This window comes from Octopus bimaculoides, chromosome 18 (assembly GCF_046866305.1).
Source record: "Octopus bimaculoides isolate indiv1 chromosome 18, ASM4686630v1, whole genome shotgun sequence".
Lineage (NCBI taxonomy): Eukaryota > Metazoa > Mollusca > Cephalopoda > Octopoda > Octopodidae > Octopus > Octopus bimaculoides.
In genome coordinates this window covers 9,939,226-9,941,725 of record NC_142945.1, presented here as the reverse complement: position 1 = coordinate 9,941,725, position 2,500 = coordinate 9,939,226, and the positions used below count along the sequence as shown (strand labels likewise).

Below are 2,500 nucleotides of genomic sequence, written 5' to 3'. Positions count from 1 at the left end.
CTCTTTAGGGGACGTTAATTGCGCCCTATAAATTTTCCCAAGAGCGGTACGTGTTTGGCTAAAAGTACGTTTCTAAGTTTGTTTGTTTTATTTTTTTTTATTTTGTTTGTTTTTCTGATTTTGTGTTTGAGTGTGTGTGGTTGTATTTCTTTTCTGATTCTACAAAATTGCTCTTGGAAATGTTACAGGTGCTGCCACGGTGGTGTGGTTAAGAAACTCGCTTCGCAAACCACTTGGTTTCGGGTTCAGTCCTACTGCTATAGCCCTGGGCCGAATAATGCTTTGTAAGTGAATTTGATAGGCGGAGACCCATCGTGTGTGTGTGTGTGTAGATGGTTGTATAAATAAATATATATATATATGTTTGCCTATATTATGAACTCTGTGAGGACGAGATAAAGTGCGTGTAAGAGTTAGTTCATGAGTACGTATAAAGGTCTGTGTGAGTGAGTGAGTGCGAAGGAGAGACAGACAGAAAAGATAGAAGAGAGAGAGAGAGAGAGAGAGAGAGAGAGAGAGAGAGAGAGACGAAAGCTGAGAAAGATAGAGGGGTCTACCTTCTCACGAGCAGCAGTTTATGCTTGAAACTCGGCGATGAGATGCAGGTTTTTGCTGGTAGAGGCTACTGCATCAGAAAAACATGACGTTACAGTTTACGAGACAATTTCTTTTTCCTATTCACTGACATCCGTAAACGAAGGCTTATATTAAATAAATATATTAGATATGATATATTAAATAAACAACTAAATGAACGTCAAGGAAATCCTTAACGTCGGTTGCTGGCCATCGAAGGAGCCTCTGTGTGGTCGCTCGACCTGCAAGAAATAGCAGCCAAATTCCCCTTAAATCTCATGGTTCTGCCTTAGGAAGTAACGCGTTGGATTTGATCCTATCTTTCGTGTGCATCTTCTTTTAGCCTTTTCTTGTTTCGGTCAATAGACTGAGGCCATTCTGGGGCACTTCCTTGAAGTGTTTAGCCGAGCAAATACTTTATTTTGCAGCCTCGTACTTATTCTATCGGTCCCTTTTGCCGAACCGCTAATTGACGGGAACGTAAACAAACCATCACCGGTGTCGAGCGGTGTGGGGGACTAACATCAGCACTAAGTGTGTGTTTGTTTGTGTGTATGCGTGCGCGCGCGCGTGTGTGCGTGAGTGTATATATACTTCTGCTTCATAACCCAAAGTTTTGAGTTCAGTCTTCACTGGAGTTGATATTTAAATAACACGAGGAGGGCACCTAGGAGTCACTACCCAGGTGACCCCAGCTTCCTTAGAGTGTCAAGAACCAATGGAGCGAATCACTTGCATGACGGTAGTTCTTCCTTTGAAGATTTCTTCTGTTGTTCGCTCGCCGCATAGCAAACTTTCTGTTCGCTGTATTTAGTTAATTAGAGAGCTTAAGTAAATTAAAATTTGTCAAATTTGTTCCAATTACTTAAATTTTCGGAGTTCTCTCCTCTGGTTTGCTTGCCAAAACTAACCCAACTATCACACGCACTAATTCTTTCCCCTCGTTTTATTAAGGATCCAAATTTAATTTATTAAAATTCAATCGATAAAAGTTTGGTATCTCACTTCGAAAAGTAGATCAGCACCGCTTTAACACTTCAGTTTTTTTTGTTTTTGTTTTTTTGGTGGTGGGGTTTACAGAACATGCCCCTGAGAAATTTTCTACCGGTGATTTTCTTTCATCTTTCTCTCATCTGTGCGCGCGCGCGAGCGTATGTGTGTGTGTGTGTGTGTGTGTGTGTGTTACTTTATGGTTAACCATGAAACGATATTTCCTTTGCTGACATGGTATCTCGTAGAATTATTAGTTTATCATGAAGTTCAAAAACTTCAAAAACGCCATTCACAACAGTCGTGAGCAACCCTGCAAAGGGCGAAACTTGGAGCAGACAGTCTACCATTTGATTTAATTAAGAATACTCATCCGCTTTGCTTCATGTACTGAGTTCCCTGTCATATGATGTTTATACTTTGTAAAGTATATTTAAATATACTTTACATCTATTACATTGATATACATGCATACATATATATGTACACATACCTATATAAAAACATACACACTGTCCCACATGTTTGAAAAGGGGTTAAAAAAGAAAGAATAGAAATATATAAGGTTTGTTCGTCCAGGATCCGACCTAAATAGAAAAAAAAAGCGGTTTTTAGTCGTGTGAATGACACAGTTGCAAAGAAAATATTTATTCTGCACAACAGGAATGCTAAAACTATTCACTAAATTTTGAGAATTCTTGTGTATGCTTACGTGCGTTTGTTTCTATTTGTGTGTGTGTGTGTGTGTGTGTGTGTGTGTGCGCGCGCGCGCGTTTGTATGTGTTTATATATATATTTATGTATGTATGTAAGTGTGGTTGTGTGGTAAGAAGCTTGCTTTCCAACCACATGGTTCTGGGTTCTGACAAAAGAGCTTAGACAAAGGATACTAAAATAATAATAATGATAATGATAAATCTGAAGTGAAGACCAA

The 2,500-nt window shown here is 39.1% G+C and overlaps 1 protein-coding gene across 1 annotated transcript in view; it reads left to right on the top strand.

The window, feature by feature from the left end:
- Positions 1 to 2,500, top strand: part of LOC106878913 (uncharacterized) — a 65,637-nt gene that overhangs the window by 5,643 nt on the left and 57,494 nt on the right. The gene's annotated exons all lie outside the window — the stretch shown is intronic.